Consider the following 25,068-nt stretch of genomic DNA (forward strand, 5'->3'; position numbering starts at 1 on the left):
GAGGAGGGAGGGCATTCTGGTCATAGGGAACAATGAATACAAAGGCATGGAGATGGGAGATGGAACATTGTGTGTAAAGAGCAGCAAATAGGCCAGAATAGCTGGCATGTCGAATACGTAGAGGAGAGTAATTTTAAGAAGACTGAAAAAGTAGAAAGGGGTAAGATTGTGAAAAGCTTTGAATAACAGACAGTAGAGTTTATATTTGGTTTTGGAGGCAGTATGGGAGCTCCTTTGGTTTACTAAGTGTGGGATACATAGTCAGATCTATTCTTTAGGAAGACCACTTCAGCAGCATGTGGAGAATGAATTGGAGTATGGAGAAACATAAAACAGGAGAAACCAAGAAAAAGCTCTTGCAATAGTTGAAGAGAAAAGTGATGAAAACCTGAAATAGGATGATCGCTCTGTGTATGGAGAGATGGGATGTATGCTAGAGATTTTGTGGAGCTAAAAATAACAAAATTTGGCACCCAATGTGATGTTGAGTGAGTGAGAAGTTGAGGACACCAAGGGAAGGGTGAATCTACCTGACCCATGATTTGTTGGACTTGGGTACCTTCCATGGAGCTGGGCATGCACCCTGGGCCCTTTCCAGACTAAGAGAAGCATTAAAGGAAATGTCCAAGAAGTGCTTGAGAAATTATACCTCTGGATGCAGAGTATCTCAGTGGAATTTGAGATGAAGAAGTGACTGACTTGGTTTTGATTTTCTACTGTGGTATAGACTTGCTTTGACATCTCAGGCAAAAGGTTTAACCACTTTGCTTTCTTGAGTTCTAAAATAGAAAATGCCAATATCTTTACCTTTTTGCCTTTGCCAGGTATTGTGGGACTTTCTGAAGTTACTCGTGTAAAGCTCCATGATTTCTTTGCAAAGAAAGTAGAGAAGATGTAATATATAATATTTTTAGCCAGGCTGTGTTGTTGACAACCTGTTCTTAACAGGTGATAATATAGTAGAAGAATTCAATTCCCTTCCATTGAAATCATGTAAGTTAATCTTAGAGTCAGCACTTTTTGGGCTCAGTCACTCATCCAGTTCCAAATATACCCTAATCATCCATCTCTTCATCATGTCCACATGTCTGTCATAAAAGATTTTGAAATACTTTGCTGAGATACAGGTCTTCTATATCTGTGGTATGCTTCTGATCTACTCATCTAGTAACCATGTCAAAAAATGAAATTATGTTAGTGTAGCATGAATTGTTCTAAATGACCCATACTGAAGCACAGTGATCACCCATTCTTTTCTAAATGCTAACAAACCACCCATATAATAACCCTCTCCAGAATTCTTTCTCTAGGAATTGATGTCAAACTCAAAGGTCCATCTTTCCCTATTAAAAAATGGGGTAATATTTGCTATCCTATGGTACATTGTCAGTAATCGAACAATCTCATCTGTGTATTCAATGACTATTTGCTATGTACCTACAAGTTGCAAAAGACTGCTTTGTGATGAAGGTATACAAAGATAATTTGTAAATTTTTCCCCCATCCCCTAGAATATAATTTGTTTGAAGCAGGCCATTTGAATTAATTTAGGGGCAGCTAAGAGCTCCCTTATTTATTTAGGGTTTTAATTCCTTTTTTACCTTTTTTCTTCTATCTTTTCCAGCCTGAAGATTATCTTCTGTGACAGAGAAAACAAAAACAAAATTGCAGTTGAATAATTTTACTTTCTCTTGGTCCTTTTTCTACCCAGGGGAGTGTTCCCAATCCAGGGGAATCATGTAAGTCTAGAAGACTGCATGTGCTCCTGGCAAAGGAAGTGGTTCCTTGGACAGGGAAGAGGAATTTTCTTGATTATTTCTGGGGTCAGGTGTGAGTTCTTTTCATATGAGTGTGGATTTATATACAGATATAATACTTTAGGCATGTTTTTATGTATGTATATATGTACATACATATACATATGTATCTTAACATTTCTGTCATAACAACATGCATACCCGTGCATATTCACCTTCAAGTTAAATAACATTTGTCCTGTATTAATTGTCTTAATAACTTACATGTTTATAGAAGATCTGAAGGGACTTCCTCTCCTTCCCTCTCCCTCCTCCTTTTTTTTTTTTAATGGAAACCAAGACATAAGCCAAATTCTAATGTTCTCAAACAAATTGTTGGTGGCAAAATGAGCCAAATTATGCTATCAGGGAAACTCTGCATGGGAACACAAGGTATGGAGATTTGAGAGAGAAGTCCTTCAGGTGAAATCAGACCTTAGGAGTGCAGAGCCTCTGCTTTGGATCACAAGTTATAGAGGTTGTAAGAGGAAAGATGACCAGCATCCTAGGTTGAGTTATGTAATCAGGGTTCATATCCAACATCAAGCAGTTTCTAATTTTGTGATTACAGTAAATTCATGTAAACTCAGACTTTCACATTGATCACTGATACTTCAAATAATAACGTAAGAGTAATTGTATTTCTGCCATCACAGGTTTATTGTGAGGAAGGCACTGTACAAATCTTAGCATGTTATAGAAATCTTAAGTTGTGATTATTGTCTTTCATTCTTTCAGTCACGTTAAACAGTGGACCAGTTCCCCTCTCTATTCTTATTGTCCCCAACCCATCCATCTTCCTTCCTCCCTCTCCCCTCTCTCCTTCCCTTCCTTCTTTTCTCCCTTCTTGCTTCCCTCCTTTCACCCTCCCTCTTTTCTTCCCTTCCCTCTTCCCCCCTCCCCAATATGCCTATCTATAGATTGTACTCTATAAGTATAGATGCATAGTGGATAGACAGATCAATAGATAATTGGTTGGTTGTATGATCTCATCAATATGGGCATTCTTTCTATCAGTGTAGATCTCCGCTCTTCACACCACGTCTTGTGCAGTTTTTGTTCAGGTCTCTTTATAACTACTACTCTAGAGATTTTTCTCTGGTTCCTTTACGACCTCAAGGATACCAGTGCTGCCCTTGTGCAGTCCATCTATTGTATCTCATTCTCACTACATAATTGACTCACTTTTTCTGAACATACGTGTCATTGATAATGTTTAAAAAATTTTGATATCCTGAATCCATGTCATTCTGAAGTGATATGCTACAGTCCCTATAAATTCACCATATTGGACTTTGTACACTTAGGACATGTACTGGTGTTAAAGAGATGAGTTTTCGTGTCATCAAGCAGCTGAAGATACTTACAGTTTTCCAAATGTGCAAGATCCCACTTGATCTTCTCCTGCTTATTTGGGGCTCAATTATTTGCCAAAATACAGTTCTTTTCCAAGTATATTGATAGTATACTGCTACATTTGGTTGCCTGTCCAACTCGTATTCTAAGCTAGATATTTTTAAAAATTTTGCTTTGTCTTTCCAGTGTAGATGGTAGTTTAAGTCTTTTGATTTATTTGGTTTTCACTAAGGAGGCTCAAGGACTCCACACAGTTAGTGCAGTGTTCTTTGGGAATAGGAGTACGTGAAAACCTTTCCATTGATAAGGAATGCTTCTTTCCTTAATGAAAATGTAAGAAAGGAACGGGCAGCCTTCTACAGGTAGAGCATAGATTTACAGAAGTGCAGTTGACTGAGACATATAGAGCATCTAAGACATGACTGCATGCATTATTTGTTGATTTTTAAAAAGCATTGGATTTTACAAAAACTGTTCTCTGTCGTATAAAAGCTTTCAATGTAATGGCTAACAAATAACAATGAAAATGACAACAATTATCTTATTTAACTTTCAACACCTCTTCTTGCTTGTTTCCCCTATTAATGGAGGCACTGATGATAAGTAAAATGGCTAAGTGGTGATCTACTGAAAGGAGGGGGAGGAACTAGGTACTTTAGAAAATGGCTAATTGGTTTAATAGGGTTGACTCTAATGGAAAGACTTCCTAAGTCCCAATGGGAAATGAGCATCAGAAGATAGATAGAAGTGGGGGTATAAGAAGAGATCTGTGGAGCAGAGAGATGAATAATAAAACTGTGATACCAAGCTCCAGCTGTTGAAGGCTTGCCTTCCCTTCTCCATCCCTTCCTTCCTTCCTTCCTTCCTTCCTTCCTTCCTTCCTTCCTCCCTCCCTCCCTTCCTTCCTCCCTTCTTTCCTTTCTTCCTTCCTCCCTCCCTCACTTCCTTCCTTTTTCCCTTGCTCCCTCCCTCCCTCCCTTTCTCCCTCCCTTTCTCCCTCCCTCCCTTCCTTCCTTCCTTCCTCCCTCCCTTCTTTCCTTTCCTCTCTTCTTCCTTTTCTTTCTTCTCTCTCTCTCTCGCTCTCTCTCTCTCTCTCTTACCCTCTTCATTCCTACCCTTCTCTGTCCCCCAACTGACCACCTCATAATATATATTTAAGGAGAAAAGTTCAGAATCAGATAATCAAGAATAGTGGGGCAATTCATTCTAGGTTGGATTATCTTATGACAAAGTTAGGATATTTTCATACTTTGAATGCATGAATTCTAAGGGGCTGTTTTTTTGGCAGTCTGTTGGCTGAGGATTATTTTCTACCCTGTACTTAGTTATTTGACGATTTGCTATCGTGTGAGAGTGCTATTAGAAGCTGAGATTTTTTAAGCCTAGTTCTTAAATTGATGTCATCTGTTTGGGGTTAATTTTGGAACATATTACTGATGAACCAAATGTGTATTATATATTCAGATTTTGTCATTTTATTAGCTTTCTTTAAACAAATCTGTGAAAATAGTTCTATACTACTTTTGTTTCTCTCGGTCACATTTTTGTACATCTCTCTGTCGCTCTTGTAACAAAATACTAACAAGGCATCCATTATACTTAGGTATGGTGAGGCTCATTGAACCTTTTCTTTGCCTTCCCATTAGCCCTGAATAATTAGTTATTCATCTTTTAAGACTAAGAGCAAAAAGCTTTTTGGTTCCAACTCACTGTTTGTTTTCAAATGGGCCTCTAAATTTTTAGATTTTGTGGCTAAGTCAGAAGCCTCAGAGACCGATTTCAAGCTAGAGTACATAAAAATGTGTCAATAGTTCAGGATGACTGATAGCTCCCCTTGTAACCAAAGCCACCTGCAATTTTTTATTGTCCTGCAGTATAAGCCATCTTGAACAGATAATCAATTCTATTGCACAAACAGTCACTTCTGTTCACCAAGGAGGCCTTCCCTGTCTCCCCAAGCAGAAACATTGCAAAAATCAATCCACACAGTCCAAATGATCAAAAATTCTCAGACATTAGGGCTATTTTGAAGTTAGCCTTTAGTTGCCTATTTATGGACTAAGCTGTGGTATAGAATTACCATGTAGTTTAATATATCCATATACATTATAATATATTATGAAGATATGCAATTTAGTAAAAATAAAATACTCCTGGCTGAGTCTGGCAGGATTTTAATATCCTGTAAAGGATTAGATACAAATTTATTTTTCTCCCTTTGAAAAATTCATCAGAAGGCAGTGTAACAACATCATGTTAACATGAGGAATTAATATTTTTCCCAGCTGCTTTCTACATTTCTATAAATCAAAAACTATTGCAGTCTGAGTTTAAAATAAATGCTTCTTAAGGGCAGGAGGTTATTCTGCTGTAATGTATGCTAATGTATTTGGCTGATCCTGACAAGAGCAAACTGGCTTTTAGACAGCTTCATTCAGAGATACCGTTCATGGTGCATCTTTTCAATTTTGGCTTTGGCCATCATAAGTGTTACCAGTTAGGCTTAAAATATGTAATGCATAAATCTGTGGCTTAGACACATCATATTAATGTGGTGCAAGATTTTGTTGTAATTTAAACATGAGGTGATATCACTGTAAACCTCCCTCACCACGATGTAGCTTAGATGCCCAACTTTCTGCATAAAACTGGAATCTGAAATCAACAAGATGCTGGTTGGACCAAGGCACACTAACCGTTCATCTCGGGAACATTTTCTGGGGTAAAAAGTGCTGAAATGTAGAACTTACTGCTTTGCATCAATAGACTACTATTTCCAAACATTGTAAGTGCATCACCAGATTCCATTTAGTCAGTTAGAAACATGGTCATCTAACTAAATAAGTTAGTCACCTTGAACAATGCCAAATCTCAGTCCTGTAAGATTGTATTCTTTTTGAACTGAAACAGAAAAAGAGCTAGAGAAACATATGGACTTCTCAACTTAGAAAATTGAATTTTCCTTTGGTTACAGTTCTAAGTCAGGATTTGATGGCCCTAGATTTTCTGTTGGTCGTCAGTGACTTAAGCAGGAGCTGTTAGTGATTAGCAGCTTTCTTTCACATGGCTTACTCGCCCTGTGTTTCCTGGCATAGTTTTCTAGGGATCTGTGCACTTAAGAGCAGAGCCAAAGCACCTCTGCAGATAACTCAACTGTCTCACTACCATAGTAATAACTCTTATTGAGGTAACACTTTGAAGTTTCCAGAGTGCTTTCATTTCATCTGGAAGAGTGGCGCAAACAATGGTATTCCCATTTGACAGATGAAGAGATTGAAGCTTTGAGAAGGTAAAGGATTTACAAAGCTTGTAAATGTTTGGGTGAGATTCACACCCAGGTCTCTTGACCCCAAGTCCTAATTACACAAATAGACCTAAGGTGAGAAGAGAGCCAGAGCCAAGATGCTTCTAGAATTCTTGTTCTTATGTTAGTCCAGTTTGAGTCTGTGTAACTCAGGTCCACAATGATTGGTTTATATGCTTTTGGCTTTCTCCTCTAATAGGCTAGATGTAATCACCCATCTCCCATGTTCTAAACTCATGGACTTCCCCAGGCCTATTTTAGGGTTTGGATTCTGGCTGCAAAAGGTTTGGACATTTTACAAGGACCAGAGTGAAGCCTATTCTTCTCGGGGTTTGCATGCAATACGGAAATCAAAACTGCTTATCAGAAACATCTTCATAAACCATTTGGAAATGAAGAATTCAGTCTGCTCGACTTCCATCCCCTCAGGAAACTCCTGCGAGCTGACATTCTTCAGTCTGGACTTGTTCTCAAGGTCATCCATGTAATTTTTCCCCTAAGTCTCATAGTCCTTAGTATTCTCAGAGATAATCGTGCCAGGCCCATCAGTCATCATCTCCTAGTCCTCAATTTTCTTTTTGGGCTTCCTGCAATTTTAATCCCAAGTCTCTGCAGCTCTTTTCCATGGAGGCTTAAGTGGCCCAATTTACAACCAATTTTCAACTAATATTGGCTGCGTTCTTTTCAAATAAATCAAATAGCACTTGCTATGCAGGCTTTATACCTTTAGACTTAAGAAAAAATCAAAGGCCTGGAAGCAGGGCTTTAAAATAATGCTTTTTAAAAAAAATACAAAGATATGAGAGATCTTCTGAAATCTATGCTGGATGTTTATTTCCTGCTGGGCTTAATTTCTGAATCTAGTGCTGTCATTAACTGAGGGGGGAAGGGAGACCAGTCTCCCTTTCATCTCTGTACCATGTTGTACCAGTGCTCATAAAGGAGAATGGCTGTGTGTGAAATATGTGTGTGTGTGTCTATGTGTGTGTGTTGTGTGTTCAGGGAAAAGTAGTTGAAAAAAATCACTTCTTCTAGGGGTCTGTTTTCTTCTGACCTCCTTTGGACTCCTTATCTCTGGCCCCTTCTGTCAGCTGATCCAGCTCATGTCTGCCTGACATATGAACCATGCAAAGCTTCTTTTTAAAGCGATTTTAATTCCTGCTCGACAGGCTAGACTGAAGCTCGTGAGTGACAGTGGGTTTTTGAAAACAAGAGTGAAAGCTGCAATGCACCTGGTATTTCATTGAATTCTGGAATTTTTTTTTTCCCCTTTAAAAATCCAAGCTAGTTAAAAGCCTAAGCTTTAAGTAATAAAATGAGGCTTAGATAGCCAGGAGCAGAGCACTAAAGAAAGAGATCCACCATTTTGGTCTTCTCAGAGACCTCCGTATTTTTCCCTAATCCATCTTAAACCTTTTAAGAGTTTTTATGGTTTTCCCTTTACATAGTCTTAACTCATTTCCTTGAATTTTTTTTTCCAGTCTGAAATTTCACCCTTAATTAGGTCCTGTTTTTTCCCAGTATCTAAGTATCAAATCTCATATGTTATATATAAGACTTCTCACTGCCCCTAAGATGTTTGGGTGAAATGATCCCCTCATCTGTAATAACCTGGAACAAAAGGGTGAGGTAACTAGTGACAGAGATAATCTTATATACTGTGAGACCCAATTCCAAAGCACAATGAGGTGATTTAGGTACTAACCTGAATTAATTGCCTTTTGCAAATTTAAGTTAGACTATTAATTTTAATTTATCCACCATAACAGATTTATTTCATGCCCACTAAAAACAAGGATAAAACCAAAAGAAACTTTTTAATGGTAGCATATGAGATAAATCTCTTTTATTTACTTATTATTTACTTATTTTTAATCCAATTTTATTTTTTATTAACAAACATTTATTTTCTGTCTAAACTTCTGCTTTTCCTCTTCTCCCTCCCCAAAAGAAAAACAAAACCCAAGAAATGTGCAGTCAAGCCAAACAAATTAACATATTGGCCATGTCCAAAAATGTATAATTGAAAGCACTAGTTTCAGAGAAACCTGGAAAGACTTGTATTCTCTTAAAAAAAGTATCAGTACCTTTTATTTCCATAGCACTCTGTGCTTTTCAAAGTGCCTCAACATATAAAGATAATGGCATTATCTATTTGATTTGACTAGCATCTTGTTAAGGTAGATAAAGGATCATAATTTTAGATTTGGAAAGGGCCTCAAAAGCCATCAAATCTGACTGAATCATTTTACTGTTAAGCATACCATAGGACAGGGGAAACTGAGGTACCAGGAGATTTGTGACTTGATTAAATTTACTCAGTAGTAAGACAGAGTAGATTGAAAACCAGCCTTGGAGTTAGAGTAATCTGGGCTTAAATTGTGATCTGTGTGACCCAGGGCAAGTGACTTACTCTTTGTGTCTCAGGGAGCTCTCTAAAATGATAAATTGCTTGGTAGTTGCTGATCTGCACTGATAGAAAAAGTTTCTTTACTGGGAGTTCCCTAAACTAATAGGGAATCTAATCTCTGGGGGCTAATGGGGCTCACAAGTCTGAACAAAAACAAGAAAATTATTATATGCTTTCAAACATATTTCCATTATAATATATTAAAAATTTTCACAGTAAATACAGGAGCAAATATTTTAATGTGACTCACTACTTGGAAGAAAGATGAAGAGTTAGTCATTGTAACCTATAATACATTCTCCATTATCTTGCTTGGTTAGACAATGAGATGTTGGGTTTAATTAAATATCTTGTTGTAGAAAGTTGTTATTTTACCACACTGTGGATTACCAATTTTCAGAGAAGTAGGAAAAAATAAAAATGCTTAATACATTTAGACACAATTGAATCTTTCTTTGATGGTTTAGGAAGTTTTTGTGAATCTTCCATTACCATAGAATCATCATGTGTATAAATTATCAATTGTAGTAGAAATAGAGTTCCAGGTAATAGAATTATGGTCCAATTAGTCTATATTAGGTAAATACTTTTAATAGCTTGCTTTTTTGTGTACCTCAGTGGAAAGACAGACTTGGACCCAGGTATTTTTAGAAACAAAAGTGTTTTTACAGTAGACTTCTCTTTCTCTATTACCAGTCCCTACTGGTCTTTAGGGTTTGGTGTTTTTTCTTCCTTGTTTAGTTTGTTTTTTAACTTTCTAAGAGGAGGAATAGTAGCCAGTATTTAAGAAAAATACTCAAAAAATAGAAAAGAAAATAGGATCCAAGCCAAACAAGCAAAAAAAGCCAACAAAAAAACAAGATTGGAGAACCAGGAGGCAAGGGAACAAAGTTTACTCTGGTCTCATTAATGAACAGACTTGATAGTTTGGGATTGTTTCAGACTTGCGCACTGAATGCATAAGTAAAATAACCCTAATACTCAAATGGAAGTGGCATCTCAGTAATGTGGCCAGTACTTCCTATGATGCAGACTGCAACCTCTCCATGCTTGCCCATCCTGCACACCTTGTGCCTATCCGAAAACTATGCAACAGCAATTACTACTACTAGTGCTGCTACTACTACTACTGCTGCTGCTGCTGCTGCTACTACTACTAAAGTTCACCCAAATGGTATAACTAACAAACAAGGCTTTCCTGAATCACTTTGCTGGTGCAGTGGATAGAGCACTAGGCCTGAAATCAAGAAGAGTTGAGTTCAGATTTGGCATCAGAAGCTTGCTAAGTGTGTCACCCTGGGCAAGTCACTTAACTTCTGCCTGCCTCAGTTTCCTCATATGTAAAATGAAGACAATAATAACATTTATGTCCCAGGGTCCTTGTGAGGATCAAATGAATAATAGCTGTGAAGTGCTCAACACAGTGTCTGGCTATGTAAATGTTGTCTGTTATTACTTTTATCATGCACTTCTTTGATGTCATCCTTCAGATCACTTGTCCTGCGTAATTCCTATTCATAATGTGCTGCACACCTAATATTTACTTCTTCATTACCTTTTGAAAAGATCCCCAATTTCAGTTCCTTGAACACTGTAGTCTTTTATAACTTATCCATACAACATCACTTGGTTTTCAAACCAAGTTATTGGTTTTGGTTATGTTGCTTTTAAAAAGATAGGCTTTTCTTTCAAGAGAATCCTTAAAAGAACTGAGTAATTAGTGCAGTGCCTGGTACACAGTAGGCATTTAATAAATGCTTATTGATTAGTTGATTAATTAATTTTACAAATGCAATGGGTGTGTGCACATGCATGCATACGCCCAGAGACGAATGTACTCTTAAGTCTTCTCAGATACTGCAACACTTGTCTCTATAATCTTTCATAGATCACTAACATTGGCTCAGTAATCATAATAGCCAAGTTTTTCAGCTTCTAGGATTTAGTATATCAAGTTCTGGGGACTTTAACTCATCAATAGCAGCTAAGTGCTCTATTATTATTTCTCTGCTGTAGTTTCAAATCTCTGTTGTCGTTTTTGTTCTGAGTCTTCTCGTTCAAAGATCAAAAACCAAAACGTCACACTCACAAAAAAAAGGGAAGTTGGGAATCAGAACAAGTTTAGGAGAAGGTAGTTCACTTGTGGATACGTTGAGTTTGAAATGAAAATAAGGTTCTCCAACTGGAGATATTTCAGCAGATAGTTGGAAATATGGTACCAAAGTTCAGGAGTGTGGTGGATGTAACATATTTATTGAATAAACAGATTTTATTTCTTGTAATTTTTATTTATTCATTCAGGAACCATGTGTTGAGTATTTGCTATATTCAAGTAAAGCATTGTACTAAATATAAGATTAGAGATAAAATTATCTTTGTTCCTGTCTACATATTACTTATAATCTAGTAGTTTTATGTTAATTGCAATTTAAGAGATTATTTACAATTAATTGAAATCTGTTAAATAAGTGAATACATCAAAAATCTATGGTAAAACCTAAGAGGAGTTAAATATGTTGTCAGGAATTCTCTCCTTCATAATTTTATAATTTTATGTTTACTGATATTTTCATCCATCTCTTTACTACAGATAACTGATGTTTATAATGTTCTGAAGTAGACAATGCTTAGAATCATAAAAAAAAGCTAATAGTCAATATATTTATTGTATTACATGTTTAACTGTTCAATTCTTCAAAAACTGCTCATCTCTATATGATATATGTATATATATATGACAATCCTTCATTAATAAGAATATATGCTTAATCAAATAACTGGTTCACTGATCATGTTGGACAATGAGTTTGCTATAATGAAAGCTACGCTAAAAGTTTTAAGCTTACAAATTGTGTTCCACTTTTCTAGTTTCAAAATGTGAACTAAACTTGATTTCATTTAAAATTCTGACAACATTGCCTTGATTCCCAGCAAAATCATTTGAGAAAAGGAATATGTTTATACACATTAATAATTAGGTAGTAGACCTTTACTGGAATGATCTCCATTTATAGTAATCTATGAAACTTTCCCTGAAGTATACCTTCATATGCAAGGATCTATGAAATGGTCCTTAGTCCTACAAAGTCCCTACTGGTCCCAGAATGATTCATAGGATGATAGGTTTAGAGTTTGGAGGAGCTTAGAGACCATCTAGCCCAGGGATCATCAAACTAAGTCTTGGTCTGTGAGCCAGCTCTGGCCTGTAGCCTGCTGCTTGTAGGTCCCAGTGACTCAGAAGGATTTTTACATTGTATGTTAAAAATGTAGAACACATCCTTAGCTCCTGTCTTATACAAAAACAGGCAGCCTGCAGGCCATAGTTTGCCAACACCTGACTACTCTTATTTCCAGTATTTTGCAAATTTAGAAACTGAAGCTCAGGGCAGCTGTTAGTTGCCCACAGTGAGGTACTGAGTGTCAGAGCCTGGAGGTGAACCAAAGTCCCTTAGCTCTATATCCAATATTCTTTTCTCGATATGATGCTGATGGTAGTGGACTGGTAGAGAGGAGGGATAGGATATGTTAGAGATCACAATAATTAAACTGTCTACAAACATTTATATCTACAAGTATTTATACAATCTATTATTATCACTTTTTAAAAAATGTATCGCCTTACAGATAATTTTTCTTGCCTCCACTCCAGAGGTCTTTATAGTTGGTGTCCCTTGGAATCTTGGTTTTATCTTGATCCATTCCCGGATCTACAATAATTTAGCCTATAGCTAAGTCTGGTTCTGCCTTAAGTTAAAGCACAGATCATTTATCATGGTTCCAGTTGACATCTAGGCCTAGTTCATCTAAATGTCCTCTTCAAACATAATATTTTACTGTCATGATCTCAAGCTAATTGCCTTTTATTTTTTATTTCAAAATGAGTGCCAACACAATTCAGGTATGAGAGGAAAAATGGCACATTTATAAATCTTCACTGTCTCCCAAAATATATGCACTAAATTTTAGAATTCCTCTTTCAAGACTCCCCATAGTATAATACCTTCCTCACTTTTCTGACTCATTTCTCATTAACTCTCCTCCAAGATTTCTGTACTTCTGTCAGATTGGATTACACTTTTTTCCTTGCTCTTTCTCTGTACTTTCCCACTTTTGTTCACTCTCTTCTTGTACCTGGAAGTCTTCACTCCTTCTTGTCTTTTGAATTCCTGCCCATCTTTTAAAAACCTAACAAAAACTCTACTCGTCCATGAAAATTTCCCTGAATATCTTCTATAAGTAATGCTCTTCCCACTCTGTTCTTATATAGTATTTTCTTTTGTATACTTTCTTTTGTATACTTCTGTCATGCTAAGATCGTGTAATACTATGTATTAGTTCTATGTGCTTTGTCTCATCCCCCTTCAATAGTGTAAGTTCCATGAAGCCTTGGATTGTGTCTTGTTAAAATTTTGAATCTCTGTAAGTGTATAAATATGAAATAAATATCTGTTGAATGAACAAAGCCTTCAGGTTTTTATTCATTTTCAAAGCTGAAGTCATTAGATATACACTGAGTCCAACAGAAGCTAACACTTCCCAGCAACTTAGGTTACCATTCCTACCTATCTTCTGATAAATCTGTTACTCAGATCCCCATTCCCTATCTCTCCTGGTCAAGAGAGCAGCTGTCCCTGATCCTACCTTCTTCAATGTCATAAATGTTTAAAGAACATAGTAACATATATCATGTCCAGCAGTTATAAAAGAAAGATTACAAACAGCAGAGTTAAATGTGGAGAGCTACAGAAAAATCAAGATGGACTAGTCATAGCAGGGGAGAAATGAGTCTTGCAATGCTTTTGAAGGATGACTAGGATATTGATAAGGAAAAAAAAGATTTGATGTGTAGAGCATAAAACATTACATCTTTATGCAATAGGTCAATAGAGACCAAATGCTTATAAGCTGATGTGCATTTAAATTTCATCTACAGAGCTATGTGTATGTGTGTGTGTATGTATGTATGTATGTATGTATGTGTGCATATAAAGAAAACCATGAGAGAACTGATTTGTTGAATCATGTCCTAATTTATTATTTTGTAAGTGTGGATTTTTCATTTATATTGGAATTTCTTGTAAAGAGACAAATGAAATGACTCTTTTAAAAATTCTGATCATAAATAAGTTGTATTGAATAATTATAGGATTTTGAGGTTGGAAGGGATCTTACATCAGTTAGAGTAACCTCTGGGCCTTTTAACATAAGAAAACTGAAACGACTGGAAATCAAGTGACTTCCACAAAGTCACAGAACTGATCACAGAGAGAAACGGGACTAGAATCCAGATCTCTTGACTCTGGCCAGCTTCTTTTCAACTTGACCACATAGCTGCTAATAGTTTTGAGTTTGAATATGCTGATAAACATGATTTGGCTGTAATCATAAGTACTTTCCTGAATGAATGAAGCATGTGGGTCCTTTTTCATAATAAGTTGTAATCAAAGTACTTCAACTGTGATTTTTTTTTTGTATTTCAGTAAAAATAATATCTTATTTTATGGTAAAACAAGCCTCATAGTTACCTTTCTTTGACATGAGAGATCTAAAAGAGTTGACCTTTGTCTACAGGCCAAATCCATCTGCTGAGGGAAACTACTCCATTGCACTCTCCAGAAGACAACTCATCTTTAATATTAAAATGTTCTGGAGGAGTGCTAATAAGAGAGGAGATCTGTCAAATGGCACTGGCTGTGGTGAGTTTGGAATGGAATATATTGGGTCCTTATGGAATGGAAAATACAAGTTTATAAAAGAAAAAAATGGATAGAATTTCGATGACATGACTAATTATCCATCATATTCATTATTCTCCAAGGATGGGGAACCTGTGGTCTCAAGACCGCATGTGGCCTACTGAGTCCCAAGTATGGCCCTTTGGCTGAATCCAAACTTCACAGAACAAATCTTTTTGTTAAGGGATGTCCTTGAGGACCTAGATGACAACATGTAGCCTCAAGGTCTCAGGTTCCCCACCCCTGCAACCTTTGGATTTTCTTTCTTTTGTATATTTCATGACATAATTTCATGACACTGATTTTACAAGGTGGAGGTATATTAATTATGTAGAAACATAAGGTACCTTAGAAACATAAGCCAACATGTTTCTTGATTGTACATGTTTTCTGCACCATTAGATTATGAGCTTCTTGAGAGCAGAAACTGGTTTTGTTTTATTTGCTTAGTATAGTGCTTGACACACAGTAAGGGCTTAATTCATACTTGTTAACTTGACTTGACATAGAGTATGGGGAGGGTGTGCTTCCACACACACTGTGTAGCAAACATTACCATTGACTTCTCTTGAGTGGAAAAAGAAGGGATAATGGCAATATCTGTCACAAGTTGTGCTTCCATACCCTGGAAACCACCCATATTTTATGCATGCCTTTACTTAGAGGTCTTCTGGTTCAGTCCTCTCATGTTATAGCTAAGGAAAGTGAGGCTGAAAGAAGAATGACTTTCCAAGATCACATAGCTAACATGAGACAGAACTGGAGTTTGAAACAAAACTTCTGACTCAAATCCATTAAACCTTTCCACTCTAATGTGTGGACAGAGGTTTTAAAGAGAGTAAAACTATTGTAAAAATTAGCTTTGCAAATTATTTGTATTTCTTAGTAATTAATATTGGCTTTGCTACTCACTATCTGTGTGACTTTGAGGAAGTGACTTAATCCCTTTGGGCCTCTTTCTCTTCAACTCTAAAATGAAGGTGTCAGTCTAGAGGATATGTAAGACCCTTTCTAGTTTTAAATCTATGACCCTTCAGAGCAGGACTTTAAAAGAGGGATTTAGAACCAAAATAGCCCAAATATTGGTTATAATAACCCATGAAAGATCTTGACTTTGGAGGAAAACATCTGAAGAATCTGCTTAAAAATTGGCATTACATAATGAAAAGCCTACTGTTATCTATGCTGTCATTATCTACAGGGTATTGTGGATTCAACTGATTTTATTAGTAAAAAACTACGAGTTGAAATGATTTTAAAATTCAATCTGAATAAAAAATTTCTTTAATCCTAGTTTCATATTATTTTCCCCTCAGTCCTAATTCTTATCTGCTATATTCCAATGTTAATGAAGTTGAGTCTTCAGAATCTCTCATTCTACATTGTCATGGTCAAACACTCTTCTGGGGAGTCCACAGGGTACATGGCATTTCCTTTCATTTCACCATATGGAATTCAACTTACCCTTTACCCACTGGCTAGTAATGGATTCACATGGCACATGCAAATCTTGACTGCATACATGACTGAAGATCATATACTTCTCTACTTTAGCTATCCATGATTTCACAGGTAGGTCTACCAGTTTGACTGATCCAAGCTTCAACCCTATCCTACCTTTAGTAAATGGTCTTTGTGTCTTGATCCTGCCAATAAACTGTGACTTGGTACTCAACATAGTGATATAACTATGTAAGTGTGGTTAGATAGGTCCTCAGATAATATACAATCCATCCTTTCATTTTATTAATGACAAAGCTGAGGCCTAGAGAGTATAATTGACTTACCTAATAGGTTCATAGATCTAGTAAGTGGCTGATCTGGGACTTGAACAAAGTCTTCTGACTCTAAGACCAGTACTTCTTCCACTGATCCATACTTTTTTTGCAGTATTGAATTAAGGTTAAAAATTCTTTTATCTTTGTGATTCCATAAAGACTGTTATGTTCTGTTCCTGTTTTTCTTTTGTCATTTAAATAGTACTATACTCAAGTTAGATGGTCATTCCTTAAATGACATTTCCAGCAAATTCTAGGAAACCCTATTCTCTGTGCTTTGGATAGCCTTGGAATGAGACGGAAATGGGGGAGGGAAGGACAGAAGGAAAACAAATGCAAGTTGGACTCCGATCAGTGAGATAATGTCTAATGTGACCAAAATGAATTTGGCAGATGTTGTTCTCCTATTTTTTCCCCTTTCTAGAGTTAACATGTTGTAACTTGGAATCCTACTTGCATTTTTTTCATACTTAGATTTTTATTCATCTTTAGTAACTAAACTGTATCTTTGGATTATAGCCAGGAATGAATATCGAGGAAAAGTTTTGAGGTGGATGTTTGAAGGAAAAAAATGTTACCATGAATATGCTCCCACTCCCTTTTATTTTCCCCTATCCCGAGGGTACCAAACCCCTGGTTGCCAATGAATAAATCCTTTCCACTTATCCCAGCTGTCTGCTCCATTTTTCTCATTCACCTCAACTTGACTCCCTTCTGGGCCACTCTAAATCTTTCTGTCCCATCCAGGGTTCCTTCTGGAATTTTGGCTCTAAAATTAACAAACATTTTCATACCATCCCTTTTTCCTTCTCATTCCTTCCATCTTTTGGCTCCTTGACAACACTACTTTCCCTGGCTACTCTACTGTGCTGCTATACTTTCTCTTGTGCCTCAACCCAGTCATGGTAGAAGAGTTGAAATATTACTTGCTCCCCATTGACAATGCCCTCTTCCTGGAGCACCTTCACTCAGCAAACTCTTCTCCTTTGAGGTTCACGGTATACAAATTTATTTCCTAACCTAGATCCTGGTGGCTGTTACCTATTGATCCTCCAGGCAAACCTCTTTATTATTCCACCTTTCCTCAAGCCTCACTTCTAAATCTGGTCTTCACTGTCATGGAGACTTTTAATCTTTCTTCTTTTCAGAGAAGATGTCAGGGATGTCAGAAGGAAAAGGTAGAAAGCATTCCAGGGATGGGGAGTGGGGGTAGACAGTGCAAAGAAAGGAGGTGGAATAAGAAACATCTTTAATTTTTCTTTTCTTCTCCTTTCTCAGAGACCTGCTCTGACTTTGTTTTCCTTCACTATCCAGTCTCAACCTGTTTGTTACCCATTTCAACTCTGTACTGTGCTTTGCACTTGAATCATTTGGCCCTTTGTTGTATCATTGCTTTCTTCTCTTGTCAAAACGGCCCTGGATTACCTCCATCATCTATGTCCTCTTCTACTACTCATGAGCCATGGAGCCAGCTAGAGGAAGTCTAATAGTTGACATGACTGGGTGCATTATAAAGTACTGTCTCTAACCTCAACTGGGCCATCACTGTAGCAAGACTATATTTTGCTGAGGAGGCAGAGCCAAGATGGAGAAGTAAAAGGAAGGACTTCCCTGAGCTCTCACCCAAAGCCCTCCAAATACCTGTAAAAATGACTCTAAACAAATTCTAGAGCTACAGAACTCACAAAATGACATAGTGAAACAAATCCCCAGCCCAAGACAACCTTCAAAGTTGACAAAGAAGGGTTTTTCACACTGAACAGGGAACAGAGTGCAGTCTGGCTTGGGCTGCACCAACACAAACTGGCTGGAGCGGGCTTCAGGGGATTGAAGCATTGGCAGTTGTGGCAGTTTCCAAACTTCTCAACCCACAAATGCCAAAAAAAGGCAGTGGGAAAACTCTGTTAAGACCTAGGCGAAAGAGGGGCATGTGGTCTGACTAGATCTGGACCCAGCCCCAGGGCAGTGGGATTGATAGTGGCAGCAGCAACAGCAGTAGCAGAGGCAGAGGCTGCTTCTGGAGCTCTGGATCCACAGACAGTGGGGGATCCAGGAGTTATACAAAATCCCTGAAGCCTGGGACAGTATACTCACCCTCACCCTCACCCTCACTGGAAGCAGAGTTCTACCTTGACAAAGAATTAGAAAGCCAACTGTTTGGCTGGGAAGATGAGTAAACATCATAAAAGAACTAACACTTTGGAATCTTACTTTGTTGACAAGGAAGATAAAAAAATACAACCAGAAGAAGACAGCACAGTCACAGCTCCTACATCAGAAGCCTCCAAGAGGAATATCAGTTGGTGGCAGGCCATGAAGGAGCTCAAAAAGGTTTTTGAAAATCAAGTAAGAGAAATAGAAGAAAATTTGAGAAGAGAAATGAGTGTGATGGAAGAAAATTATGAAAAACAAGTCAACAACTTGCTAAAGGAGAGCCAAAAAATGCTGAAGAAAATAACACCTTTAAAATACACTAATCCAAATGGGAAAAGAGGTACAAAAAGAACACCTTAAAAAGCAGAATTGGTCAAATGGAAAAGGAGGTCCAAAAGCTCACTGAAGAAAATAGTTGGTTAAAAATTAGAATGGAGCAAATGGAAGCTAATGACTTTATGAGAAATCAAGAATTATGAAATAAAATCAAAAGAATGAAAAATAGAAGACAATGTAGAATATCTCATTGGAAAAACCACTGACCTGGAAAATAGGTCCAGGAGAGGTAATTTTAAAATTATTGGACTACTGGAAACACGTGATCAAAAAGAGAGCTTGGTCATCATCTTTCTTTTTTTAAAAAATTATTTTCAGTTTTCAACATTGACTTCCATGAAATTTTGAATTTCAGATTTTCTTCCTATCTCCCCCTTCCCTCAACACAGGACATTGTGTATTCTGGTTACCCTTTCCTCCCATCTACTCTCTGTTCTATCACCCTCTGTTCCTCATCCCCTTCCCTTCTATTTTCTTGTAGGGCAAGATAGATTTCTATACCCTATTGCCTATATGTCCTATTTCCTAGTTGCATGTAAAAATAATTTTTAACATTCATTTTTGTAGCTTTGAGTTCCACATTCTTGCCCTTCCTTCCTCCCTACCCACCTTCATTGAGAAGGCAAGCAGTTTGATATAGGTTATACATGTGTGGTCATGCAAAATACTTTCATAACAGTTATGTTGCCAAAGACTAACCACATTTCCCTCTGACCTATCCTGCCCTCCATTTATTCTATTTTTCCTTTGATTTGTCCCTCTATGAAAGTATTTGCTTCCAGCTACCCCTTCCCCCAATCTGCTGTTCCTTCTTTTAACTCCCCTCTCTTATCCTCTTTGCCCCTGCTTTCTTGTAGATTAAGATAACTTCCATATCCAATTGTTATTATTGTTATTCCCTCCTGAAGCCAAATCCGATGAAAATAAGACTCACTTATTGCCTCTCACCTTTCCCCTCTTCCCCTCCATTGTAAAAGCTTTTTCTTGCCTCTTTTTTGTGAGATGATTGACTATATTCTACTTCTCCCTTTCTCTTTCTCCAAGTAAAATTCTTTCAACACTTATTTTTATTTTTTAGATATCATCCCTTCATATTCAGCTCACTCTGTGCCCCTACTTCCCCAGTATATCTGTATATATATATATATATATATATATATATATACATATATGTATATATATGTATATATGCATGCACACACACACATATATATACATACACGTGCATAGATACACATGTACATACATATGTATATGTGTGTATATACATATATATGTGTATATATATGTATATGTGTATATATACACACATATGTATATATATATATATATATACATATACACATTCCCTACAACTACCCTAATACTGAGAAAGGTCTCATGAGTTACAGATATCATCTTTCCATGTAGGAATGTATACAGTTCAACTTTATAATTTAGCTTGAGACTTGAATTCCCTACCTTCTTCCTTTTCCTCATGATTTCTGTTGATACTATTTTCCTTATTAATTTTGTTAATATGTTACTGAGTTCAATAAAGTATCCTTTTGATAATTTGAGTGGGATAGCATTAAAAATGTAATCTAATTTTGGTAGTATTGTCATTTTTATTATACTGGCACGGCGTACCGTGACCATTGAATATTCTCCCAGCTATTTAAATTGTCACTTATTACTTTAAGAAGCATTTCATAATTGAATCTATACAAGTATAGTTTGGTAAATTGATAACCAGGTATTTTTTAGTTATTTGAAATGAGATTTCCCTTTCTATCACTGCTACTTAGATCGTTATCATCATTATTATATAGAAATACAGTTTTTTAATTATCTCAATTAGTATCTTTGCTGATTCCCTAGGAAATTTTAAGTAAAAACATTGTCATCAGAAAATGAGATTTGGTTTTTTTCCTCTTTATGCTTTAATTTCCTTCTCTTGTCTTACTGCTATTACTGTAATTTCCAGAAATATATCAATAGCAGTAGGGAGCATAGGCATCCTTGATTTCCTCCTGTGTGTATTGAGAAAGCTTCTAGTGTATCCCCATTGAATATGATCATTATTCTAAGTTTTAGATAATTTTTTTAGTTATTAAAAAGATTCTCTTTGTGCCTATACTTTGTAGGATTTTTAGTATATGCGAATGTTATACATTGTTAAAGACTTTTTCTTCATCTATTGAGATGATAATGTGATTTTGGATATTTTTGCGTATAATATGATTAAGCATTTTAATTCTTTTCCACTACTGAACTATTCTTGCTTCCCTGATATAACTTCAACTTCATCATGATTAATAATTTGTTGCATGAATTGTTTTTATCCATTTGACAAGATTTTATTTGTTTATTTTATTGATATCCATTAATGATATGGATCTACAGTTCTAATGTGCATTTCTGTCCATTCGTGGTTTACTGTTTATTTTAGGAATTTCTCTTTGATCAGCTAAACCTTGAGGATCATCTCTGATTTTCCAAATGGGTACAAATTTGATGCATTTCAATTAAACACATATTAAATGCCTTACAAGCCAATAATGAGTCTGTCACTATCAAAGAGCTTATATTCTGCTGGTGGGAAGAAGTACAATATAAGCCCAAATAAGTGAATGCATTGTAATTTTAGGAAGGGTAGAGTATCCCCAAATGGTTCTGGAAAGAACAGACCTTTAAGCTGAACATGAGTGAAGATAAGAATTCTGATAGGTAGGCATAAGGAGATCTAGGACAATGGCTCAGAGATAGGAAATGGAATGTTGAATTTGTGGAACAATTAGTAATCCAAGATGGCAGAAACATAAAGTATGTCAGGGGGAATAATATGAAATAAAACTAGGTTAGACCTAGATTATGGGAAGTTTTCAATCAGTTTGTCAAGCCTGTGTCCACAAAACATGGATGTTTATTCACTTTGAGTTTCATTACTTAGGACCTGCAAATCTGAATTTGGACAAATTTATTTTAAAAGCTTTTGCTTCTGCATTTAATTAACTTGTTTTTCTGACTTCTCAAAGTATGTATTCCCTATTCTTATTTCCACCTGGTTTTGGATAAAAATGATGGTATGAGTGTGTGTGTATACGTATGTACGTGTGTAAGCGTCAGCTAATTTTGCCTTTTTCTGACACTGATTACCCATTTATCCCTCCATAATTACTAGTGGGACCATGTTTTCTTTTATCCTTTCTTCTGATGTGTTTTAAGCATTTTTTCAGTATTCCTTTATACCTTTTTGCAAGTCACATCTCATTTTCTCCTTTTATTTTCTGACCTTGCTCCTGTTAAGCCATAACTGAACTGGGGGTGAAAAGTTCAATTTCTAACACAGTTGCTTTGATCGGAGACACATCACAAGAAACAAAAATGAAACCGTCTGGGTACTCAGACAAGGATAGGAATCTTAGATCTGAAAGAGACTTTGGAGGAGAAAAATCCAACCCCTTCATTTTGCAGTTGAGATTACTGAGGCCCAGAGGGAGACACAACTTTCCCAAGATTACACAGACACTCAGTGACAGACTCAGTTCTCATATTCCAGATCCAGGTAGCTTTCTACTTGTGAACTATGCTTTAAGTTACTCTTTGGTCTTAGTGTTCGTTAATCTCATCTGGACAGCAATGTCCACGCCTTTGATATTTGTTTCTCAAAGACTTAGTGTGAGCCGATCAGTACAGAAATAACTAGAAATAACAACACTTACTTTTATATAGGGAAATAACTTAATACTTATTAGTTGGTAAATGGTCAAGAACTCTGTCTCCTAGTATTGCTCTTAGCTATGTGATCTTGGGGGACAAATCTCTTAACTTCTTGGGATTTTGGTTTTCTTAGGAGGACTCAGGTTATAGGAGGACTTGATATAGTAGAAAGGACAAAGGTTTTAGAGTTAGAGAACTTGGGTTGGTTCAAATGCTGCCCCTGATATTTACTCCCTCTGTAATCTTGGGAAAATTCATGAAAAACTTCTGTGGGCCTCAGTTTCTTCATTTGTAAAGTGAGGTTAGCTCTAGATCTTTGATCCTGTGATTATCTTCCTAAATAGTATTAAATGCAAAAAATATGGATCAGTTCTTTAAAAAGGCAAAATCTGCATAAATAACGGTTATTTTGTTATTATTTTTACTACTACTACTATTTGTACTACTACACTAACACCTGTTTTTGGAGTCCAAATTGTGTGACCTAATGGAGAAACATGGATATGGTATAATTAATTAAATGCTTGCTGAATAAATAAATTATCAAGTACCTAATGTGGTTGGCGCATACAAAGACAAAAATGAAATAGCTTCTAGATGCCCTCAAAAAACATATAATTGTTTTTGCGGAAAACAACATGAAAATAGATAATATTTTTTTTTAAATACCAAGTAATTCTCAAGGGAAGGGTACTAGTAACTGGAGGGATGAGGATAATTCTCATGAAGAAGGTGGTACTTGAACTGAGTCTTAAAAGAAGCTCTGGATTCGAAAAATCAGGGGCAAAGAAGATGTGCATTCTAGACAAAGGGTCAGAGGTGGGAGATTGAATGCCATCTATATGGAAGAACAAGAAGACCGGTTTAGCTGGAATGTTGCATGCGTGAAGGAGAGTGAGAAGTAATGAGCCAGGCATGGTAGACTTCCATTAGATTGGGAAGGACTTTCAATTGTAAACAACAGTTTTTCGTTTATCTTAGAGAAAAGTTGGGAGCCAGTGATGATTCTTAAATAGGTCAATGACATGGTCATATATGTTTCAGGAATAACAATTTCTCAGCTGTGAGAAAGTCGGATTGGAGAGGGAAGATGCTGGTGGCAAAGAGATCAATTAGGATATTATCATAGTAGTCTAGGAGAAAGGTAAAATTGATCCTCTGAGTAGAGAGAAGAGACCCAAGGTGAGAAAAGCATTGAAAATAAATAGCATTTGAGAGAAATAGATCACTTTAGACCAAAAGAACAAATCACTATTAATTTATTTTGTGTGTATATGTGCACATGTATGTGTATATATACATATGTATCCATACATATCTGTCTGTCTATATCTTGCAGGTAGGTGGCACAGTGCACAAAGCCTGGAGTTGAAATAGTGCCTCAGACACTTATTAACTGTATGACCATTGGAGAGTCGTACAACCTCAGTCTGCTTTGGTTTCCTCTTATGTAAAGTGGGGTAATAATAGCATTTACCTCCCAAGATTGTTGTAAGGAAAAAATGAGCTCTTTGCAAAGGTCTTTGCAAATATTAATAAATGTGCATTTTTAAAGATCTCTGAACATGTTGTATCACTCCCATAAGCCCTTTGAGGTTAGGTAATGTCTTATTTTTGCACTTGTATCTCCACTGCATATTATAACCAGAGGAAACTGTCATTAAAAAAAGATGGGCCTTTGTTTCAGGGAGAAGCTTTGGATAATTAAAACCAGAGCAATAGGCTACCTGACACTTGTGAGGAGTTTTATAAATGTTTGTTTATCAGTGGATTGATTAGTTCAGTCTTCTCATCATACAAATGCAGGAGCTAGGAACAAAGCCCAGACTAGAACCTGGTCTCTGGTGCACAGTCTTTTGCTTACACTAATTCCACCGCCATCCTACTTTATCATACTGAAGATGCACATTTAAAAAAAGTCTTCAGTATATTCTTGGCTATTTTTTTGTTGATAGAGTAAAAGGTTGGATTTTTTCTCATCAGCCTCAGGAAGAACTTAGTGACACTGGCTAACTAGTGAAAGCAGAAACTTCCTCACCGATGAGGCCATGGAGAATGATTGAAAATGTCAAAACAATAAGATGGAATAAAACCCAACCACCTTTACCGTGTGGTGTTTACGTCTCCATATGGTGTGAGTTAGTATTTGGGTTCATTGGCAGTAAATGTGATCCTAAAACGGAGATATAGCAGAGGATGACTTTTTAAAAATATGCAGTACTACTTAAACCATATAAATGCCACACATTTGCATGTTAATGAAATGTTAGACTCCTAAGCAGTGGATGGGAAGTAAATACTGAGAACCAAGGGTTTATCCTGAGTGAAGATGTCAAGCAGGCTGGTGATATTGACTGGCAGGGGCATTATTTATTATTGACACTTATTCTCTTCTCTTTTCCCAGGTGAATTCTGAAACTTAGTTTTTGCTGTCTCTAGCCCATCTATTTTCCCCCCAAATAAGTTGGTTAGGGGACAGAAATGAATGCTCTCTCAT

At 36.6% G+C, this 25,068-nt stretch overlaps 1 long non-coding RNA gene across 26 annotated transcripts in view; it reads left to right on the top strand.

Moving 5' to 3' along the window:
- Window positions 1-25,068, top strand: part of LOC140500898 (uncharacterized) — a 520,520-nt gene that overhangs the window by 325,221 nt on the left and 170,231 nt on the right. For 25 of the 26 annotated variants that reach the window (XR_011965958.1, XR_011965946.1, XR_011965955.1 and 22 more), the window contains one exon: window positions 14,438-14,562. The exons of the other annotated variant lie outside the window; for it this stretch is intronic. This is a non-coding gene — a long non-coding RNA (uncharacterized lncRNA). The remainder of the gene's footprint in view (window positions 1-14,437; window positions 14,563-25,068) is intronic. 26 annotated transcript variants of the gene reach the window in all.

The sequence above is a fragment of the Notamacropus eugenii genome, chromosome 4, assembly GCF_028372415.1.
Source record: "Notamacropus eugenii isolate mMacEug1 chromosome 4, mMacEug1.pri_v2, whole genome shotgun sequence".
In the NCBI taxonomy this organism is placed as follows: domain Eukaryota; kingdom Metazoa; phylum Chordata; class Mammalia; order Diprotodontia; family Macropodidae; genus Notamacropus; species Notamacropus eugenii.